At 39.0% G+C, this 25,001-nt stretch overlaps 1 long non-coding RNA gene across 1 annotated transcript; it reads left to right on the plus strand.

Moving 5' to 3' along the window:
• Window positions 1-4,398: 4,398 nt before the first annotated feature.
• LOC128128174 (uncharacterized) lies at window positions 4,399-19,969 on the plus strand. Its single transcript, XR_008225959.1, has 3 exons — window positions 4,399-4,665; window positions 18,751-19,645; window positions 19,738-19,969. It is a non-coding gene; the product is annotated as an uncharacterized LOC128128174 (long non-coding RNA).
• Window positions 19,970-25,001: the final 5,032 nt, after the last annotated feature.

Here is a 25,001-nt window from a genome sequence, read left to right on the forward strand (position 1 = left end):
CATCAATAACATATTTAGCGGAATATGAAAGTTTTTTATTCCCTTTGGGGATTTCAACATGATACCTACAAAATTCTTTGCCATTACCCTCTAATAGAACCCATTCTTTATTGTAGTAATCCTCTAAGCCATCGAACATGTAGGCTTTCAGTCTAACTAAACTAGGTTAACGTGTTTGAAAGTGGAAAACTTCGTTGATATGAACACATTAAGACGATTCTCCCTCAATTTCATCTATCTCGGTGTCTAAGCCTATCTTTCCTTTACACATTTATATCAAAGTTTTATCCAACTATCTTGACTCTTGCATAAAACAGAAATCAATCTACGCAAAAAGATTTCAGCTAAAAGAAAAAGACCCTGCTGTAATTTCAGTCGAATTCGAAGATCACGATAATCCAATGAATAGATGCATGAATTTGGGGACAAACAAATTAAAACCTATCGATCAATAATCATGACAAACTCCTGAAAACTGCATTGACCCAATCAAAGACAACAAGAAAACGTCCAATTAAAGATTGAAAAATAGAGTTTTTCGTTGATCCCTATGCAAAGGTACTTCTTCATCCTTTGACACAAAGTCAGAAACCAGTGTCATTAGGCGCTGCACTCACTGCGCATCAAAGAAGACGCCACAATGGAGAATGGGTATGTTAAGTCTGAAGACGTTATACAACGCTTGTTAGGGTTTGTTGACCATTTCAGTTGACCAAATGCAAAGTGGCATATCAAAATTGATGATTAGGAAGGGGTTCACTGGGTGACCCATTCATATTTTTTATAATGACATTTTAAAACGGTAAAACACGAGTACATACCTCTAAAATGCAAAATATATATATATATATATATATATATATATATATATATATATATATATATATATATATATATATATAATAAAATAAAAAAAAACACTAGAAATCATTTAAACCAATATACGAAACATTGTTGGGCTACAGTGACAATTTCATCCATCACAACATAGAACAGCAGAGTAATATAGTCATTTTTCATCATTCAACACAATTAGTCAAATGTACAATCAAACAATATGATTTTTTTCCCAGTCAGAAAACTTTCACATACAACACTTACCCGAAACAATAACTATCAAACGGGATCTAAATTTGTTTATATGGCTTGGATTTCTTACAAATATTGGTTAACTATGTCACAAAATATAACCTTACTGACGAATGGGAGGAGAGGACGGGTTTTAGGGTACGAAAGACAAAGCTAACATAGTTGATGGAGGTCAACGCATCATGGATTGAATAGAAAATTCTCAAGACAGTTTCCTTATGTGGATATTATCGTGTATTAAAAGATACTTTCAAGTTGATTTTAATAAGAAAGGTAAAAGTCATTAGTCACCTCGTGGTAAAAATGAAATATAAATCACCATATTCTTTTAGCAACAGAACTTACGTTCACATTAAAATATGAGACCCAATAGTCATCATTTTTGATTTTACCACTACAATAAGTATAAAAAAGAACTACAAAACCAGTAAAATGATATGTTACTTTGTAGCAATTTAATACGAAAATCTAAAGTATATCTGATTTTTCTAGGAAGATTTTAAGGATTGATAGGAAGACCTAATAATTTTATTTTTATTTGATTTTTTAGTGGGTATGTTTGCGTTTTTAGGTTTTTATATTTTCAATTTTTTAAATGTCATATATATATATATATATATATATATATATATATATATATATATATATATATATATATATATATATATATATATATATATATATATATATATATATATATATATATATATATATATATATATATATAGCGACGAGTACGAATAATTTTTTAGAAATTAGTTTTGTAGACACGATTAATTTTGTTTAAATATTTTACTACATATAAACAATTATCAATAAAAGTCACGCTAGCAAAAACGAAATAAATCAGAATTAAAAATAAGAAATTGGGCTTCTTTACAAATGTACGAACACATGATTAATTGTGTATTATTAATTGTGCAACATTTTTTATACACCATATTTATAGACTTCATTTCCGTTAAATTGTTCGTCAGGGTTCAATAATACTTTTGTATTGACACATGATATCTCTTTGTATAATGTCATATAAAGTTGGTCATGCGAGAACCCGTTTCTAGACGATAAATACATATATTTGGAATTGTTTGTCCCCGAACTTTATTGATTGAAATAGCGAAAAATAATCAAATTGAAAATTATTCTCTTCACCTTGAATGGGAACATGTGATATTTAGATGGACGTAGATGAATCATTGGTAAAAATACTCTCTTTCCACCAAATGGGAGCCTCACCCCAATGATATCTTTCATTGTATGGTCAACCGCCGCCGACATATGTCTTTTAGCCATCAACGCTTCATCCCATATGATTACTTTTGGAGTCCGAAGCAATTGAGCATTATCACTTTTTCTTGTAATCTTGCAGACTGAGTTATTTTCAAGATTTAGAGGAATTTACATATAGAGTGAGTTGTATATAGAATGAGTTTGGGGAATATGTGGTTGTTGTCCATATAGAACCATCAAAACTACATCGATTTATATAAATCAAATCTAACAAATTCAAATTTCTTATTATCTTGTGTTTTCTTCCCCCTTGTAACGTTCTTATCAATTGAAACTAACTACTTCTATTTTAATATACTATTTGAATGGATAAAATTTCAAGGATATGTATTCAATTATAACTAAATTAACGGCTGATTCATTTGCTATGTATGTTTGTACATAGAGGTTTCCTTTGAGAAATTAAATATCTTTCTAATTTTGTTCCTACAAATCTTTCTACTCAATTAAATGATGACATGCGTCATATTAATATACTTCATTAAATGGGCATTAAACGTTACACATGTCACTATTTAATTGAATATGATTATTTGTATGATGAAAAAGTAAAAGGATATTTAATTTCTCGTTTCCTTTATATGAATTCAAAACTGAAATTCAACTATTAGTGGAGAAAAAACAACGTTTATATTAAATAACTAGTTGTGAGACCCGTATAATATACGGGTTGATTAAAACAAAATGTTAAGTACGAACGATTAAATAGAAATTTTATTTGAATTTGAAATTGAAATAAGTGAAAATTATGAGAAAAAAACATGAAAAGAATAAATTAATTAAAATTATGTGTTTAGTGTGTAGTAAACGGGTTAATTATAAGAAAATATTAAACATAAAAGTTTAAAATGTAAATTTATTTGAAATTGAATTTGAAATTTAAAATTTAAAATTTAAAATTTAAAATTTGATAGTCATTATGGTAGGTTTAATTTATGAAAAGTAAATTAATGATATATTGAAAATGAAAATTAAAGTAATGACAAATGGAAAATAAATATATCTCAAATTATGACAAAATGACATGTGGCTAATCTTATGAAAGAAGGACATGTGGCAAAGTCATTTTCATTTATTAGAGTAGATTCAAAAAGATAGTAAAAATAGCAACTCAAATAATAAAAAGATTATAAAATACCACTGTTATAAAAATCCCGACTAGGTACCGGTTAATCTCCGATTAATCCTTAGGCGCTACTCAACCGATTAGAGGGCGCCTAGCAATTAATCTCTGCATACATAATGAGTGAAACATTATAAAATGATGAAATTTTAACATTTTGAAGAAGTTTGATTTCAATGTAAACAATGTGAGGCATGATTAGTGTTGTATTAATCATATTAACCTATTTTGTTATCATATTAGTGGTATTTACGAATTTTGATATGATATTAATCGTATCTAATTTTTGAAAATTCAACAAATTAGCAATTAACGGTCCCCGATTAATCCTCCGATAAATCTCCACCTATGCGATTAATTTCTTGACCTCAGCCCACCGATTAGATAACGTCGAATGTTTTTTAAAACCTTGTAAAATACATAAATTTAAAACCTAGTCCACTCCCACTTAAACGGATCCTCATCAATTTGTAAATATCATATGTTTTTAGTGTGATCACAGCCAACGTCAATTACAATTTTTTGTTTATATTTTATTTTTATTAATTTTTCATTTTATCAAGTATGGAATTATCCAATTACGTTTTATTGGGGGGGGGGGGGGGGGGGGGGGGGGGGGGGGGTTGTTAAAATCAAATGGCAAGAAAGAAAAGAATTTGAAGAGGAAATATGAGAATTTACAAAAATGTTTTTAAAATTCAACAAAACTATATCGTTTTTTAGGTACTATATGTAAGTTTACATAGATTCCAACCAATTATGACACTTCTTATTTGTGACATCATCTAAATAAAACTCAATCAACATATCTCTTTGTGCATATCCATTAGGGCCGTCCTTACCTTTAAATTTACTAAGTCCTTGTTTAGACCCCCAATTCTAAGGGGCCCCTTTAATCCAATTAAGCAAATCTCGATTAGTCAATTTTTCTATCTCCATTAGCGCACGCCACAAAAATCATCAGCCTTAGTTCTTCCTTCTCATTCTTTGATTCTCTATTCTCAGCAGAAACCAATCTCGATTGAATATTAATCCATTCTTGATTAGTCAATTCTCGATCATGTTCTTTTTCTTTTGATTCTCCATTGTTGATTGTTCAAAATCAAACGTCAAAACTGAAAACTTCAAGGCTATCAAGAAGACAAGAACTAAAATCTGAAACGGTATGTTCTTCTTCCTCTTATTTTGCATTGTAGATTATTCTTTCTTGATTAATCTATTAGGCTTATGTTTATATGTATATCAGTTTCCAATATGGACTGATTATCTATTAGGGTTCATAGCATATTAGGGTTAATTTTTTTAAATTATCCATTGTCAATTGACTACAGAACCTTGGTTTTTGCATATAGCCCTTAATGGGTAAGAAAAACCGAACACAAACCATATAAATTTGTTTTGACTTATGCAAGGTGATCTAAGCCAACTTAATCTTGTTTTTGTTTTTCTACCAATTTATATCCTTCGATATGGTGATATGCTTTCTTTAAATCTTGTTTTTTATGCCTTCTTTTATCCTTATATAACTCAACAATACATCAAGATGGACCCCTTCCTTCCCACGTGCCTTGATAATATTTTCTTTTTTTTTTCTCTTAATTTTAGCACTTGCTCTCAGCAAGCAAAGCAATCCCATGACTATACATTGTTTCTTTTCTTTTATTTTGTTTCACCAAGTATAATAGCCTACAAAGGAGATGTGTATAAAGTGCAAAGTAATTAGGAGATGTATATAAAGTGCGACTATGGACTGGATTTGCAAAATGGGTGGCTTTGGTTCGCTTAGAGCATAAGTTAATGTATATGATATTCTAATTAAAAGTTAACTAACTTGAAATACATCTTTAAAAAAATGAACATAAGTTAATGTACATAATTATTTAATTAGGTGTTATAAATTAGAAGATGCCAACTTTTAGTTTAAGGTAATAATGTGAATATATTAATTGTGTTTAGGTCCTCATTAAAGAGTCAAAGAGATTACAAAGTTAAGAGTAGGACAACTTTTACTGCAATATAAGGTGAGTAAAAAGGTCCCCAAAATTTTGCTTAGCTTAGAGCCTCCAAAATGGTTGAGCCGCCCCTGATATCCATGTAACCCAATAGCTAATTCTGGTTCATTTGGTGTTGACGTTTCTGCCCATGGCCTTTTTTTTACAAAGGATCTGCGAATTCTTTAACTGCTGTTGTATTTTCAAGAGCCTTGTAACACTTCATCAACTCTGCAAAAAAGAGAGAGAACTTATATTTATATAATTTATATAACATGCTCATGCTTAATACCATGAAAAAGCTAGGGAAACAAAGGCTATTTGCTTATACATACCAATTACGAAAAAAACATAAAATCATGAGCCAACATGTATCACGGTTTTCAAATATTAAAATAGTCATGATACATGATTAAACCTTTCAATTATCATCAAATTATTTATTGTCAATTGCTTCTATGTAATCATCCCCTTTTAGATGCTTGAAGTTCCATGATCTATTTATTAATTAAAATTTTGAGCATAAATCAAATTTAAAGCTTCAACAAATGCTTACACCAAACCAAATAAACTGGTAATAAGGTTAAAAAGAGATCATAGGTGTAGCATACCTCAAGGATTTCGCGATTTTGAGGGGTCGGATTGTAAACTACAATGCCCAAGTTTACCATATCAAGATTCTATATTTCAATTTGACATCATGATAATTGTCCTATGCCTTCTCAATCATGTTTTCTCTTATGCTTTTTCAATCATGTTTTCTCTAACCATGTTATGATCTACTTTCCACCATTGGCTTGCAATTATAATTCCATCATCAATAACATATTTTAAAAATCAGTTAAGAATATCTACCCAACAAACTGAAGGGCTATTTTGATATATTATAACATAAAAAAATATGAAGTTAGAATAAAATGTTGGTAGAGTATCATGTTCTCATCACATATGAACTATCTACTATGAAGATTCTTACTGTAGCAAAATACTCAAGAAAAATATCATTTAATTCCTCCATGATCTGCATCCATAAAACAAACTTTCACAATTAAAGTCAAGATTTTCTTAAACATAACACATGATATTTAATTATAATCCCAGTGTATCTGTCACACCTCGACCGACGGTAGAAATCGCCGCGGTCGCGACGTTATACAATTGGATCACAGTCAACCACATATATCGAACACTTAACATATTCGAATCAATATATTACAAACCTTTATGTTTTGGAATTGAAGTTACAACATCATAGTTTAAGCACACAACGGTAAATTAAAACAATTCAAGTTTATTCACAAAAGGAAGGAACTATAATTTCCTTATAACCGATGTCCTACCTTCGGCTCCTTAGTTATATGAGAATACATATTTTTAAAATACGACAACAAAAATTGTTGGTGAGTTCCACAGGTTTTGACTTCGTGAGTTTTATAAAAAGAAATCTTTATAAAATGTGGAATGCTTAACAAAATAAGTTGTGCAAAACAAGTTCATCAATATTATCGGTATGCTTTGTGTGAGACCTGATACTTGAAATCCAATACGAGCATCCATGTTAAAATACTTAAGGTAAAAGTAAATATTAACATATTTTTGGAAAGAAAAATATTAGTATTTATATAAATAAACACTACTAATTGGTTTAACGATCTACAAACAATATTTATACTACATACAACCTCATCTTAGTTTGTATTAGTATTTTTGTATCCGGGATTTTGTTATAATTCCCAATTATTTGTGTTCGAAAACTTTTGGTTGTAATGCTTAATAATGTAAAGCTAACAAAGTTTTAACATGACAACGTTCCTATATGTCCCTATACGAGTTTAAACAACACATCGTCTATAAGTGCCTTTACATGAGTTTAAACAACACGTCATTGTAAGTGTCCATACAAATGTTTAGACAGTACTCCGACTATAAGTGACCATAACAATGTTTAGACAGTTCTCCGACTGTAAGTGACCATAAAAATGTTTAGACAGTACTCCGACTATAAGTAACCATAACAATGTTTAGACAGTACTCTGACTATAAGTGACCATAAAAATGTTTAGACAGTAGCCCGACTGTAAGTGACCAAACAAAGTTTTACAGCACCCCGACTATGAGTGACCAAAACCAATATGTTTCAAATCATTTTATTCCATAAGGCTTTCAACATGATCATATTAGAAACACTTGTTATCATTAAAATTTTTTTGATCCTAAAGTATGTGAATTAAATAATATCATAATTTGTATTTTTCTTATCTACTACAAATCTTTTTGTATATATTTGAGAGACCAAACAGCAAGGTTTATCAAAAGGGCAATTATGTCCATGTTTTTAGGAATATTATAGAAAAATCATCGTAAGTCAAAATTAGGATTCGTAAACTCTCAGAGCTTAGAATATGAGTCTACTTTGTTCATAATTTTTATCTTGACCTTAAGTGGTTCCTAACCAGAGTGAAAATGTTTGTTTTCATAGAATGGTCCGAAAATGATAGGAAGGCTTGTAAAAATTATCATAAATTGTAAAAAAATCATATGAACATGTGCGAGTAGTCCTTGAAAAGGTATAGACGTGAACTATTTGAATATTATAGAGTTTCGAAATTCATAAGATTTAAGAAGGGAAAAACAGTCTTTGAATAGACCACAACTTTTCTGTAAAAAGCTTAAATTTATGCTTAGATATGTTTAGTGGCATAACTTGTATTTGTAACGACCGAAAAATACAACCAATTTTAAATTTTTCAAAAACATCTCCGTTCCATAAAATCTTTACAAAAAGGTTTTCATTACAAAACATTTATCGTATTCCCAGAATCATAACACCACGAAATCATGAGGAGCGGTACGATCACGCCTTCGCCTTGCCACGATCTCCTTAAGAACCTGAAAAACATGAAACCACAACTGTAAGCCCGAAAGCTTAGTGGGATATCCCCAAAATACCAACCGCAATACCATACACGCATAACATGCCACAACATATCAAAACACCGAACAGCCATGCTCTCCGGGTCTACTGTGTGACTGGTCCGCCGCACCGGCCAATAGTCCACCTGGTCCACCCTCTGAGTCTATCCGCATACGTCAAGTCTGCAGTGTGATTGGTCCGCCCGTTCCCGGGTCTTCAATCCCCCTGGTCCACTCTCTGAGTCTACAGTATGACTGGTCCGCCGCACCGGGCCTTCAGTCTGTCTGGTCCACTCTCCGAGCCTTCGGCACGTCTGGTCCGCCCCTATCGGGACCTACAGCCTATCCGGACCGCTCGCTGGGCCTACGGGACAACCGGTCCGCCCTGGGTATCTTGGCCTACTGCACACAGCAGGACCCGCCTCAACCCAACTCCAGTCCAAACAGCCATGTGCACATATACATACAATCATATAGCAATTCACAGTCAACAAGCCGATCAAACAGAACACATAGCATATCATCATCCTAATAAGGATACCGACCTAACAGGTCACTAGCATATACCATCCTAGCTCTCAGGATGCAACATATCATAGCAACAACATAACAACAACTACCCGGATCTCAATCTGATAAGGGCCGGCCTTGGTGCCTTAGACCCTGTTGATATAGTGAGGATAACTCACCTCGAAACTGCCGATTGAACAGATAATCCAAGCTACTCCGATCACTGATACGATCTCCACCACTGGACAACCGCCAATGCACTGAACTCAAAACAACAATCAACAATTACCAAAATGCCCCTGGAAACCACTGGTCAACCCTTGGTCAAAGACAAGATCAAAGTCAACCCCTGACTGACCCTACTCGCCGAGTCAACCCTATGACTCGCCGAGTTCCCATAATCAAAACTTCCCTCAATCCGCAACCTAACTCGCCAAGTCACCCCGAGACTCGTCGAGTTCAACAACTCAGAGTCCACTCGCACACAACTCACCGAGTCATCCCTTGACTCACCGATTCTCGACTCAACCAGAGAATATCGGAACTCTTCGACAAGACTCGCCGAGTCCAAGAACAGACTCGCCGAGTCTAAGGCTATCATCAACCTACTCGCCGAGTTGTTCATACAACTCGCCGAGTTCCAGCTCATCTTCAAGCAACTCGTCGAGTTCACCCGTGTGACTCGCTGAGTACCATCGATCTGAATCCATTCAGAAGCATTCCAGGCCATGCAAATGATCCAAAACATAGATCTAGCCTCATACAACTCATCCATCATGTAAAGTGGCAAACTTTACGTGAATCCAAAGAGATCTAGACCTTATTCACTTATAACTAGGGTTTGGGACATGCAAGCTTCACTAAACACTCCAACACAGGGACTTTCATGCTCTCTGATTCTTCTCCATTCCAGATCTGAGGTAGCAACCTCAGATCTAACCTCTAGACTTCCAATTACATCCATATATAAGATCCCACAAACCCCAAAATGAAGAAACAACATACAATCAGTCCAAGAATGAGATATGACCTCCAATGGACGCCCCAACTGCAATGAAATTCGAATCCAAGCAAAGCCCCTTGCCCCAAGCCTTCAATCTCACAAAATTCCTTTAACAAACTCCTCTAATGCTCCAAATACACTCCAATCTTCTTCAATCGCACTTTCTAGGGTTTCTGGACTTCAAAGGGGAATAAAGAGGCTGGGAGAAGGGTATAATGTTCTTTAAATAGGGCTTAACCCCGAGAATTAGGGTTTTCTCCACTCAGCGCCTACTCGCCGAGTCCATCTCATCGACTCGCCGAGTCGGCTACTTAACACGCGACCAAGTCGTGACTCTACTCGCCGAGTCCATCCATGGACTCGCCGAGTCACTCTTTCCCAAATAACACTTTTAGCCCTTCAACTCTACTCTTGCTATTCCGGGATGTTACAATTCTCCCCCACTTATATTAGGCTTCGCCCTCGAAGCCTACAGCAACTCAACTCCAAAGATACTCCCGCAACATGCCACTTGGCCTCAACCAGACCAGGTACCTCAAGGCATACCCAAAAGAAACTCGAACGCACTTTCCCTTCCTCACGGTGTCCTGACCACCGTCTCAAATTGGGCACCGGATTCACCCTCTGATAACTTCACTTAATCACTGAGTACTACTCATAATGCAACACTGCTCCAACTCACAGCCATCACTCGACTCATAAGGGCTAGAAAACCATGAACCATCGGATTCCCGATCCGAATCTCACTCTATCCATTCCGTGACGACGGAAAGACCCATTCTCTATCTCAGAGCAACTCCCACGAGTTCTCCTTTTGCAATCGTATACACATGCTGAACTAGCTCTAGCACCCTCAGGTTTGGAAAACCCGACACACTGATGACACCCTCAAACATCCCCCAGGATGAACCACTAATACATACCCAATGCCCTGATCAGAATCATACTCAGAGTCCAGGACTCTCTCCCTGCATCCTTTCCAAGCCTCTGGGCTCTACACCTGCGGAATTCCTTCCGCAACCTCAGCAGACATCCCAAACCGGATGAGCTTCTATTCCACTGCCGCAAACACGATGCCCAAAACCATACTTGAAATACTCTAATCATAACTCTGCTCTACAGCTTTCACTTCCGTGAACTTGCACTCCCTCTCGGGGTTATACACCTTTCTCTCTTCCTGTTCCAAGGAATCCACTTGGCCACATTGTTACTCCAACAAGAGCCATGGTGCTCGCCCAACGCGACACCACCCTTTTTGCGTAACCGCTATTCACATACTCTGGCTCTCATTGCAGGGGCTCTCAAGCCCATGCACTCTCTCAACTCATCAAAATCACAACCCGGGGCCAGACCTTGTAATGCAAACACACTGCGACATACCCCAAACCATATCCTCAACAGATCCAACAATGCCTACAGAGTCTTCAGCATGAGTGGACCGCCTCACCAGGCCTTCAGCCCATCTGGACCACCCTCAGAACCTTGAGCCAATCTGGACCGCTCTTAGTGCCTTCAGTTTGGCTAGACCGTTCTCCGATCCTTCGACCTGACTGGTACGCCTGCCGGCCTTCAGTCTATCCGGACCGCTCAACTAGCATTCGACATTCCGGGTTATCACCTCCGGAAATCCTCCCATGCATACCGTTCTAGCCCTCTAGGGGTTCCGAACTCTGACTCCATCAACTTACTCGATCCCGGCCTGCTCCCAGGCCTCCACAATCAAATGCCCTAGGTCTGTCTCTCGCCCCGTATGCCTGACATTCGCTCCTATCAGCCTATACTCTGGGCTGACAGAACACTGCTGTAACCCAACAGCTAAGCACCCTCAAATACTCACCGATATCCCGGAGAATTCTCCAATTCTCCCCCACTTATAGCACTGACTAACAACCGCCAGTCGCCATCAACGACCTTCCAGAACAACCCTGCACAAAGAGAACACTTACACACGGACTGCTTCCCACGAGCATAAACAACCCTCAGCAAAACACATCTCCTCACTGATCAATCCGCTCAAAAAGAATCCGATCTCTAATCATCCATTCCACGAATGAAGATGCTACCTGACATATAACCCAATGCCGCATCTCCACTTATAACCCTTACGAATGATAGCCAATGACAGCACAAACACCAAACTATAACCATACCAAACTCTCAGGGAACAACGGATACCAAAACGAAAATCCGAAACCCAAACCATAACCAAAAACTTCAACCTGCAAAACGACGAATATCCCAACGAAAACCAAACAAAATACCGGCTCATGAACATTACACCACAATAATCACAAGATAACAAGATATCAAGAAGAAACATACCCGCAGCTGCATCCGGTACTGCCCTGACCTCCTCTGCCGCAAGCTGATAAGTACGACCCTGAGCCCTCGGGGGCTGTGCTCCACCCTGACCTCCACCTATGATCCTCAAAGTGGCCGGTGCTGGAGCCTGCACCGATCCTGCAGCAAAGTGTGGACAGTTGGCCCTCAAATGTCCAACCTAATGACAATGATAGCAGATCCTCAAGTCCCGAACTGGCGCTGACTGCCGACAATCCCTCGCATAGTGCCCATCCCTTCCGCACTTGTGGCATGCACCACCGGTCCTACAAACCCCGGTGTGACCCTTCCCACACTTCCCACAAGTGTGGCTGCTCCAATCCCCCACTCTAACATCAACGGTCTTGGACCGTTTTGGCGCCGGCTGCGACTGCACCGGAGCCTGCCTTAACTCACGCATCTGCAACTCAATCTCTAACTCACGCCGCCTAGCGGCCTCCTGCAACTCCAACAAAGTCTCGCACCTCTGCGCAGACACAAACTGTCTGATGTCCCTCTTGAGCATGCTCAGATATCGGGACATCTGGGCCTGCTCCGAAGCGAACTCTGGGCAAAACATCGCCCTCTTAGTGAACATCCTGGTGATCTCAGTCACCGACTCTGAATCCTGCTTCAGCTCAAGGAACTCCTGAGCCAATCTTTCTCTCTCAACTTGCGGAACATAACGAGTACTGAACATTTCTCTGAACTGATCCCACGAAACCGCAGCCCTCTGCGTATCCGAAAATGACCCTGTGGTCAATCTCCACCAATCCTTCGCTCCGAGCCTCAATAGGTTCAGAGCACACCTCACCCTATGATCAGCAGGGCATGAACACGTGAAGAAACACCCTTCCACGTCTGACAACCACCTCATAGCAACAATCGGGTCCTGAACTCCGTCGAATGTGGGAGGCTTCATCTTATCGAAGTCCCGATACTGAAAACCCCGACTAGCTCCTCCCCCTGCCGCTGCTACAGCTGTTGTAGCCGCCGCGGCAGCCGTCTCGGTGAGAGCCGCATAGCGCTCATCAAAATACTCAACCATGGCGGTCTTAATCGACCCAAACAGCTCTGGCAACTCAGCCCGGAACAACTCAGCAATCTCTTCACGCAGGATCTTACGAATCCTCGCATCCAACTCACTCGTGCTCATCTGTCCGATAACCTCGGGCGGCACCGATTCGCCCGGAACTCTCTCTCCAGCTCCCGACCCTGACCCGGATCCACTCTCATCATGCCTCGGAATCTCCATACCGAAAAGAAATACCACACAAAATCTCAGACTCTTCCCACACCCTGGGATCCAACTCTCTCTCAACCCACCCTAGAGATCATGGTTTCCCTCATACGCGTATGGGTCCTGTGCTTTCAGTAGTACGGGCCCATACTGCCTTCCACACCTACCCATATTTTCATGAAGTACTACCACAATACCCTAGAGAACATGCATACCAACGATCAACCCTCACCACTAGAGGAACACTGAGAATCTCCCATAAGGGACCCTAGGCTATAGGCATCACAAATCAGGCAACATATCGTGAAATCCTGGAGATCCCTAGCCTAACACTAGCATGCTGTTCTATTAAAGCTCAAAAACAATTAACATGCATGGTATTTTGGGGTTACTTACTGCCTCCGACTGATCGTACCTCCGCGTCCTCCTTTACTCATTTTGAAAACCATTTTTAAATACTCTTTTGAAAACTCTCCTCGATTTGAGACTGGAGTCACACGAGTGTTTCTCCAATTCACTCAAATCAAGGCTCTGAGACCAACTTTTAACGACCGAAAAATACAACCAATTTTAAATTTTTCAAAAACATCTTGGTTCCATAAAATCTTTACAAAAAGGTTTTCAATACAAAACATTTATTGTATTCCCATAATCATAACACCACGAAATCATGAGGAGCGGTACGATCACGCCTTCGCCTTGCCACGATCTCCTGAAGAACTTGAAAAACATGAAACCACAACTGTAAGCCCGAAAGCTTAGTGAGATATCCCCAAAATACCAACCGCAATACCATACACGTGTAACATGCCACAACATATCAAAACACCGAACAGCCATGCTCTCCGGGTCTACTGTGTGACTGGTTCGCCGCACCAGCTAACAGTCCACCTGGTCCACCCTCTGAGTCTATCCGCATACGTCGAGTCTGCAGTGTGATTGGTCCGCCCGTTCCCGAGCCTTCAATCCCCCTGGTCCACTCTCTGAGTCTACAGTATGACTGGTCCGCCGCACCGGGCCTTCAGTCTGTCTGGTCCACTCTTCGAGCCTTCGGCACGTCTGGTCCGCCCCTATCGGGACCTACAGCCTATCCGGACCGCTCGCTGGGCCTACGGGACAACCGGTCCGCCCTGGGTATCTTGGCCTACTGCACACAGCAGGATGCGCCTCAACCCAACTCCAGTCCTAACATCCATGTGCACATATACATACAATCATATAGCAATTCACAGTCAACAAGCCGATCAAACAGAACACATAGCATATCATCATCCTAATCAGGATACCGACCTAACAGGTCACTAGCATATACCATCCTAGCTCTTAGGATGCAACATATCATAGCAACAACATAACAACAACTACCCGGATCTCAATCCGATAAGGGCCGGCCTTGGTGCCTTAGACCCTGTTGATATAGTGAGGATAACTCACCTCGAAACTGCCGACTGAATAGATAATCTACTCTGATCACTGATACGATCTCCACCACTGGACAACCGCCAATGCAATGAACTCAAAACAACAATCAACAATTACCAAAATGCCCCTGGAAACCACTGGTCAACACTTGGTCAAAGACAACGTCAAAGTCAACCCCTGACTGACCCTACTCGCCGAGTCAACCCTATGACTCGCCGAGTTCCCATAATCAAAACTTCCCTCAATCCGCGACCTAACTCGCCGAGTCACCCCGAGACTCGTCGAGTTCAACAACTCAGAGTCCACTCGCACACAACTCACCGAGTCATCCCTTGACTCACCGATTCTCGACTCAACCAGAGAATATCGGAACTCTTCGACAAGACTCGCCGAGTCTAAGGCTATCATCAACCTACTCGCCGAGTTATTCATACAACTCGCCGAGTTCCAGCTCATCTTCAAGCAACTCGTCGAGTTCACCCATGTGACTCGCCGAGTACCACCGATCTGAATCCATTCAGAAGCATTCCAGGCCATGCAAATGATCCAAAACATAGATCTAGCCTCATACAACTCATCCATCACGTAAAGTGGAAAACTTTACGTGAATCCAAAGAGATCTAGACCTTATTCACTTATAACTAGGGTTTGGGACATGCAAGCTTCACTAAACACTCCAACACAGGGACTTTCATGCTCTCTGATTCTTCTCCATTCCAGATCTGAGGTAGCAACCTCAGATCTAACCTCTAGACTTCCAATTACATCTATATACAAGATCCCACAAACCCCAATATGAAGAAACAACATACAATCAGTCCAAGAACGAGATATTACCTCCAATGGACGCCCCAACTGCAATGAAATTCGAATCCAAGCAAAGCCCCTTGCCCCAAGCCTTCAATCTCACAAAATTCCTTTAACAAACTCCTCCAATGCTCCAAATACACTCCAATCTTCTTCAATCGCACTTTCTAGGGTTTCTGGACTTCAAAGGGGAATAAAGAGGCTGGGGGAAGGGTATAATGTTCTTTAAATAGGGCTTAACCCCGAGAATTAGGGTTTTCTCCACTCAGCGCCTACTCGCCGAGTCCATCTCATCGACTCGTCGAGTCGGCTACTTAACACGCGACCAAGTCGTGACTCTACTCGCCGAGTCACTCTTTCCCAAATAACACTTTTAGCCCTTCAACTCTACTCCTTCTATTCCGGGATGTTACAGTATTTTTAGTTAGCAAAATCTTTAAATAATCCAAATAGCATTTTTTAGTGTGTATTCTCCCCTAAAACTTGTAAACATAAAAGAGGTGTGACAACCCAAAACTTTTTCCATTATCTTTAACCGATTTCCGTTAATAAAATTTGAATTTTATTGGATTTCCGTCAAATTCCTTGGTTTGGAAAAATTATTACGTTTTATATAATTTAAATTATATGCGATTCAGAACCAAAATAGCGCGAAAAACGTGAAATGTCTCGAAAAACTAACAGTTTTCGCCCTAAGTGAGTGTACGACCGCACACCCGTGTACGGCTGCACACCCATGTATGGCTGCACACATGTGTACGGCCGTAAACCCGTTCACGGTTAGTGCTAGGTGGACCCCACCACCGACCATACCCCCAGCCTATATATTGTTGGATTAGTGTGTAAGGTTGTAACTATATTTGGTAAGTACTTGACCCGGTTATGCATGGTCCTTTTGGGTTGCCTTCACCATAGCAACTTGACAGAATGATTTGTTAAGAGAGAAGAGATAGTATTGTTTATATATTATGAGAATAATATATTAACGAAATGATATTGTTATTTGATTAATATAAGTCATATATTAATTAAGAATTAATTTGGTGACTTAAAGAGGTTAATTGAATAAAGGGGCATAAACTGTCAAATGTGTGATAGTTGTGTTGTGGGCTATGTATGCTTATGGATAAGAGGGTGGAAGAAATTTAGGGTTTGGGAACCTTAAATTCGTCCAAGCCTAGTATCTAGGAGGATCTTGGATTGCTTAGGGCCTAAGTTATTCAATTAGGGTTAAAGGTGAAACCCTAGTATCCTATAGTATAAACAGATCCCTAGGGTGAGGGAAATCAGCACTCATGCAAGACAAGAAACCCTAGGGCCGATTTCTCACCCTCCTCCCTCTCTCTCAAGTCATCTTCTTGGTAGTTGGTGTTTCTAAGCCATTAGAGGAGTGACAATTGTGACTCTAAGCTCCAAGAAGAAGAAGTATCAAGCAAGTAATCCAAGGTATTGTTCTAGATCCAATTTCATATGATTAGAATCACTTGTTTACATTAGATCTAGTATTGTAAGTCTTGGATTCAATGCATGTTCAATTAGAGAAACCTAGATCCATGCAATTAAGGTTTGCATGCGCACATAGGAAAGTTCTTGTTGCTCAAACCCATCAGTGGTATCAGAGCTTTGATTGATTTCTATTGAATTGATGCATTGATTGATTGCTTGTTACTTGAAAAATTCGATTTTTGGTCCTCTACCTAATGAACTCGGTGAGTTCCACTATGGACTTGGCGAGTAGCTCCAACTTGGCGAGTCCATAGTGGGAACTCGGCGAGTTCGAGCGTCAGAAAGAGGGAGTTTTGGGATTTCTTGCTGTTTTACTTGAGGAAACTTGCCTTAACTGCTTTGGGTCATTAAAATCCGATTTTAACCATATATATGAGTATATTCTTGACCAAACAAAAGATAATTACCAATTAGTTGAATAATAATTTCCTTATGTGATAATAATTGATTATTTGATTGAATTGGTGAATTGTTTTGCAAGTAATATAGAATAAGATCAAATTGAGATAATCTAATTGTTAATTTACATTATTTGCTATTTGATCCTTATGTTTTAAAAAGTTTAAAACTTTTCCTCAAGTTTTGAAATTTAGATTGTGATTAAAAGTTTAAATAATTTAAATTTCAAACCCTAGAATTTTACAAGTTTAATATTCAACCTATACTAATATATTATTACAAGATTAATATATATATATATATATATATATATATATATATATATATATATATATATATATATATATATATATATGTATAATTAAAGATGCTAGTCTTACTGTTAGTAGGTCTCATTCACGAAGCTAGTCTATAAGGTGGGTATAAGGTTGCTGCCTATAAAATGGCACTTAATGGGTGTACACTCACACCCACTGCTTGCTTGACTGGTGGAGGGTTGTTAGCCGAACGGGTAGGATAGGGCAAACCTCTTCTCATTAATAACTATAATGAAACTATAAAGTAACTAAACTATTTTATAAAATTCCAAATCTTAGTTACTTTAGGAAAAGTGAATTGATGCAATCCCATGAAATTACACTTTGCACCCTTGTTTAGATATTAGTGGAGCGTGTATGGTTAACCGACACACTAATTGGTTCTAAGCAAAGGTGGCGAAGGGTGATTCATTGTTTGTCATAGTTCGATGGAGCGTGTGTGGTTTACTGACACATCGAATAGGTGATTGTAACAATGAAGGCACCATGTAGATTTGCATTGTTATTCACACCCGCTTTGTGATCCTCGGTATCCCAGTCACAAACTAGAGGGGCATATCGAGATTTAAACATGTCGTTGAAAAGTTCAATGAATCTCAAAATCTAGGAATTCTCAATACATTTAAAACTTGAAGATTATGTTTTTCGTGGTGAAGAATTAGTGAATCGTCATTCACTTGCCTCCAAATTATTTGCATGTTAGATTACGGTATCCTTTTTCTAATGTGTAAATAATGTTGTTGGGTCCTAGCCCTAAATTTCCATTTTGGGTGTTAATTAGGGACTTAACTCTAATCAACTTTGTTCCTTTCTATTTGTAGATGTCTAATGCAAAAAACGTTGCTGCGAGCTCATTCACGCTAATGAGCCTTTGTCAAAAAGTGACTTTCGATGGATCGAACTTTAGCGAATGGATAAGATACATTCGCATGATCGCTCATTACGAGGACAAGGAGTATGTTCTCGATGAGAAGCTCAAAAAGATCAATCCAGAAACTGCTACTCCCGAAGAAATGGCTGTGTTTGAAACACATGAGTGTGATGCAACGAAAGTCCATTGCATCATGATAGCCACTATGAACTCCGAATTCCAAAAGTCCTATGAGGACATGTATCCTTATGAGATGCATCTAGACTTGATGGAGCGATACCACCAAAGCGCGAGGCAAGAACGCTATGAGATCATAACGAATATGATCACTGCTAAAATGGGAAGTGGATAATCTCTTACCGTGCACTTGCAAAAGATGCAGAGGTATGTCGATCGTCTTCGCAAGTTGAATGTCAACTTTGGGGAAGATTTGGCTGTCGACATTATTATTCATTCCTTGCCCTCATGCTACAATCAATTTAGGATGACCTACCACATGAACAAGGAAGAGGTCACCCTAAGCAAACTCCAAGGTCTCCTAAGGACTGCTGAGAGCAACCTTAAGGACAAGTCTGTTGCACCATCTCCCAATCCGTCTGCTGCTCCTGTTTTGGCTATTGGGCAGGGAAAGGGCAAGAAGAGGAAGGCTTCTTAAAAGAACCACCACAAGGGAAAGTCCCAAGATGGTTCCTCTTCTAGTGGGACCAAGGTTGATCCTACTAAGCCCAACCCTAACCCAAAAGAGGCAGAGTGTCATCATTGCCACAAAATAAGGCATTGGAAGAGAAGCTGCCGGGAATATCTGCAAGCCATAAAGGATGGAAAGATCAAGCCATCTTTTGCAGGTATATATACAATTAAATCTAATGATTCATCCCATGCTATTTCTTGGGTTCTTGATACAGGGTGTGGTTACCACATTTGTTCTGATTTGCAGGGACTAGGAAGAAATAGGGATGTGGAGCTTGAAAGAATAAATCTAATCATGGGGAACAGAAGATCGTCGCCTGTTACCAAGATTAGAGTGTATTCTTTAGTGCTTAGTAATGGATTGAATTTAGATTTAAATAATTGTTGCTACTCACCAGATATGGCAAGAAGCATCATTTCTTTTCATGGTTTGTTTAAACAAGGATTTAGATATTCGTTTAATAATGAGAATGGTTCGATTTTTGCTTATCTAAATAGTGTTTTATATTTTGAAGCAATCCCTTGTAATGGAATTTATGAAACTGTTATGGTTGTAGATAACCTAGGAAATGATGTGTTGTGTATGGATTCTTCCAATAGTATGGATAAGGCATCCTTGTGGCATTATCGGCTTGTACATGTCAACAAGAAGCGCATAGCCAAACTCCAAAAGGATGGAGTATTGGAGTCATTCGACCTTAGGGAAGATGACATGTGCGAATCTTTTTTACTTGGAAAGATGACCAAGTCACCCTTCACTGGCACTTGTGAGAGGGGTGAGGGTTTATTGGATCTCATACATTCCGATGTATGTGGGCCCTTTAGATCCACCACAAAGGATGAGAACCGCTTCTATGTGACTTTCACCGATGATTATAGTAGATATGGGTATATCTACTTAATCAAACACAAGTCAGAAACGTTTGAAAAGTTCAAAGAATTCAAACATGAAGTGGAGAATCAATTGGGCAGGAAAATCAAGATGCTTCGATCCGATCGTGGAGGAGAGTACCTAAGTCTTGAATTCCACGACTATCTCAAGGAATGCATAATAGTTTCGCAATTGACGCCACCTAGGACACTACAGTTGAATGGTGTGGTAGAAAGGCGTAATCAAACCCTGTTAGACATGGTTCGTTCTATGATGAGTCGTGTTTCACTACCTATCTCATTCTGGGGGTATGCCTTAGAGACTACCGCCCATATCCTTAATCGAATCCCTACAAAGAAGGTTACCAAAACACCTCATGAGATGTAGACAGGGAAAGCTCCCTCGTTAGCACATATCAAGGTTTGGGGCTGTGAGATTTTCGTAATACGAGAGACTCACGACAAGCTCGAACCTCGTAGTGAGCGATGTATTTTCATCGGCTACCTGCAACAATCCTTTGGATATCTCTTCTATAGACCGAGTGACAATGGTGTCTTCGTTGCGAGGAGAGGGGTTTTCCGAGAGCGAGAACTCATAAGCCAAGGAGACAGTGGGAGGCAAATCGATCTTGAAGAGATTCAAGAATCGAGCGATGAAGGAACCTCTAACGCTGGCGCTCAACCCGAGGAGGAAACTCCGGTTGAACCAATTGATGAGTCCTTACCTCTTAGACGTTCTGAAAGAGTTAGAGTTCAACCCTAGTTTTATGGTTTTCATATTACTACCAAAGGGGATACGTATATTAGTGATGGTACACTAATAAATCTAGATGAACCTAATAGCTATAAGGAAGCCATGGCAGGCCCACAGTCTGTAAAATGGAAAGAGGCGATGGACAGCGAGATTCAGTCCATGTATGACAACCAAGTTTGGAATTTGGTTGACAATGTGCCCGGACGTAAGACGGTTTGGTGCAAATGGATCTTCAAGAAGAAGACCGACGTGGATGGGAATGTGCACACGTATAAAGAATGACTAGTGGCGAAGGGCTTTACTCAAACTACCGGAGTTGACTATGATGAGACCTTCTCACCAGTTGCTAAGATAAAATCTATTAGAGTGATGCTAGCTATTGCTGCATTTCATGATTATGAGATATGGTAGATGGATGTCAAGACCGCTTTCCTTAATAGGAAGTTGGCTGAGGATGTTTACATGGCTCAGCCAGAGGGTTTCGTCGATCCGAAGCATCCTAATAGAGTGTGCAAGCTTGAGAAGTCCATTTATGGACTTAAGCAAGCGTCTCGCAGATGGAATCTTTGCTTCGATGAGAAAGTCAAAGAGTTTGGATTTGTACGAAGTGAAGATTAATCATGTGTATATGTCAAGGCCAGTGGGAGTATAGTTAGCTTCCTCATTTTGTATGTCGATGACATACTGCTCATAGGAAACGACGTCCCGACTTTGCAGGAGGTTAAGTCCTGGATTGGGAAGTGCTTCCCTATGAAGGATCTCGGAGAGGCTTCCTATATTTTGGGAATAAGGATAGTGAGAAAAAGAAGTAAGAGACTAATAGGACTTAGTCAGAATACTTACTTGGATAAGGTACTAAAACATTTTAGTATGGAAAACTCGAAGAAGGAAGAACTATCGATACAAAGTAATGCCAAGTTGAGTAAGACTCAAAGTCCGAGTACCGAAGTTGAGACAGCTGAGATGAGCCGAGTACCCTACGCTTCCGCAGTTGGCTCAATCATGTACGCTATGACTTGTACTCGCCCTGATGTGGCCTTTGCTTTGAGCATGGTCAGTAGATATCAAGGGAACCCGGGCAAAGCTCATTGGATTGCGGTCAAGAATATACTTAAGTACCTTCGGAGGACCAAAGAATGGTTCTTAGTCCTTGGAGGGAGTGATGACTTAAAGGTGCGAGGGTATAGTGACGCCAACTTCTAGACCAACAAGGACAACTATCGTTCGCAGTCGGGCTAGGTCTTTACCCTGAATGGAGGAGCAGTGACTTGGAAAAGTTCCAAACAAGAAACAGAAGCTGATTCAACGTGCGAATCACAGTATGTTGCAGCGAGCGAAGCGTCAAAGGAGGCGGTGTGGTTGAAGAACTTCATTGGTGATCTTGGAGTTGTGCCTGCCATAAAGGAGCCTATGGAAATTTTATGTGATAATGAGGGAGCGGTTGCCTTGACCAAGGAACCGAGGGATCATGGTAGATCTCGGCATATCGACAGAAAATATCACTTTATTAGACACCGAGCAGAAGGACACCTCGTAGTGAAGAGGGTATCGTCAGAGGATAACCCAGCAGATCCGCTTACGAAGGGACTGAGTAGGGTTAAGCATTTGCAGCACACTAGGGGCATTGGGCTGAAAGACGATATTGGTTTAGATTAGATAATTTTGAAACATGTAATAGATAAATTAATTGACATTTGATGATTAAATAAAAGAGTATTATTTATGAGTAAAGATAATGTCTTATGTTAATTGTTTAACTATTGTTTCACTTTGTATGTTTTGACTTCCTGAATAATTAAGTTATTAAGAATAATCGAATTATTCGAATGGTCCACAATCGTTCATATGTTGGAAGTAGATATCAATGAAGATTGTCATGAATTGGTGTGTAGATTGTCTAAAAGGGTATTAGACATAGCAAAGGTTTTCTAAAACGTTCATGAGTGCTTATGAACAAGTTTTGAGCATTGGAATAAACCCACACTTGCTGGAATAACTTTTTAGAATGTGACATAAGTGATCGCAAGACGATAATATCATATGGTCTTAAAACCAAGATATATGGTTTATTATTTATTAATTGTTCGTACATTGATAATGCGAAACCACATCAGTAAATTGATGTTATAAAACGCATTGTTGTGTATAGTTGATTAGTAGATAGTAAATGCATATAAGTCGAAGTTTATTTGTTACTTTTATCCTAAGAGAATAAAAGTGATATCACGGCCGCTTGATGATTTTATTTGACTTATGTGCCGGTCCCGGTCAGGACTGAATTGATGTGTTTAATTAAGTTCTATGTCAAATGAATCTGAGATCGAGAAACCAAAATGCTGGACAATAAGTTCCATAAGATTGTCCGCATAATATCTAAACAAAGAACTATACGATCCCTTATCTAAAGGACAGGAGATTGATAAGATCAGAGTTGACAACGTCTTTGAGAGCTACGATTGCTAATCGGTTTGTGTTTTCATATATAGTTACTAGACTTATCCAAGTGGGAGACTGTTGGATTAGTGTCTAAGGCTGTAACTATATTTGGTAAGTACTTGACCCGGTTATGCATGGTCCTTTTGAGTTGCCTTCACCATAGCAACTTGACAGGATGATTTGTTAAGAGAGAAGAGATATTATTGTTTATATATTATGAGAATAATATATTAAAGGAGTGATATTGTTATTTGATTAATATAAGTCATATATTAATTAAGAATTAATTTGGTGACTTAAAGAGGTTAATTGAATAAAGGGGCATAAACTGTCAAATGTGTGATAGTTGTGTTTTGGGCTATGTATCCTTATGGATAAGAGGGTGGACGAAATTTAGGGTTTGGGAACCTTAAATTCGTCCAAGCCTAGTATCTAGGAGGATCTTGGATTGCTTAGGGCCTAAGTTATTGAATTAGGGTTAAAGGTGAAAACCTAGTATCCCATAGTATAAATAGACCCCTAGGGTGAGGGAAATCGGCACGCATGCAAGACAAGAAACCCTAGGGCCGATTTCTCACCCTCCTCCCTCTCTCTCAAGTCATCTTCTTGCTAGTTGGTGTTTGTAAGCCATTAGAGGAGTGACAATTGTGACTCTAAGCTCCAAGAAGAAGAAGTATCAAGCAAGTAATCCAAGGTATTGTTCTAGATCCAATTTCATATGATTAGAATCACTTGTTTACATTAGATCTAGTATTGTAAGTCTTGGATTCAATGCATGTTCAATTAGAGAAACCTAGATCCAAACAATTAGGGTTTGCATGTGCACATAGGAAAGTTCTTGTTGCTCAAACCCATCATATATATAGGACCCCCACCCACATTTGAACACTCTTGGCTGAAGACTCTCTCACTCTCTGTCTAGAACCCCTGACCGTACACACTAAAAACACCTCTTTTCTTCCAAAAATCATAAAAAAATCGTCATTTGGAGTTGGTTTGGAGCATCTGGAACACGTTCTTCTTTGAATCAAACACCCTCGTTCATGAATGTACGGCCGTAAACCCGTGTACAGCGGTAAACCTGTATACGGTGATAAACCCGTGTATGGCCGTAAACTCCCTTCCCAGCCGTACACACTTCCTATGTGGTGAAAAACCTGTTTCCTCGATTCAATCAAGTCCCAATAACATCCTTAACCGAAAGCAAGTGTTTTTCTAACACTTTATCTAACGAAATCGCTAATTTAGATACATATATGAATTTATTTGATATTAGGATTCCGTTAAGTGCCATATACATCAACTTGGGGATCTTTGTTTCTAGTTCGACGCTTTCACACAACAAACAGTGAGTTCATACCCCTACGATTTTATGGTTTTTATACATTTCCGGGGGGGGGGGGGGATACAAGCCAAATACAAATGATTTTGTGAAACAAAAACAAAAGGTT

The sequence above is a fragment of the Lactuca sativa genome, chromosome 8 (assembly GCF_002870075.4).
Source record: "Lactuca sativa cultivar Salinas chromosome 8, Lsat_Salinas_v11, whole genome shotgun sequence".
In the NCBI taxonomy this organism is placed as follows: Eukaryota; Viridiplantae; Streptophyta; class Magnoliopsida; order Asterales; family Asteraceae; genus Lactuca; species Lactuca sativa.